Genomic DNA, 220 nt, shown 5'->3' with positions numbered 1-220 from the left:
TTGTTTGTATTTTTGGGAAATAGAATAACTTTCATGATGTCTTTGTCGCGGAAAGAAGTTAAAGGAGGTCGAGATAAAATGACAGGACTGAGGAATAACACTGTAGGGTTTAATCCCAGTGCTATAAATGGATTGCTGCAGCTTGCAACAGTCAACGACCTTCACATTCTAATGACCTCTGACCTGACTGGCGGCTTTGTACTATGACGTAAAAGTCGGT

This window comes from Penaeus monodon, chromosome 22 (genome assembly GCF_015228065.2).
Source record: "Penaeus monodon isolate SGIC_2016 chromosome 22, NSTDA_Pmon_1, whole genome shotgun sequence".
NCBI lineage: Eukaryota > Metazoa > Arthropoda > Malacostraca > Decapoda > Penaeidae > Penaeus > Penaeus monodon.
Note: the sequence above shows the minus strand (reverse complement) of the source record.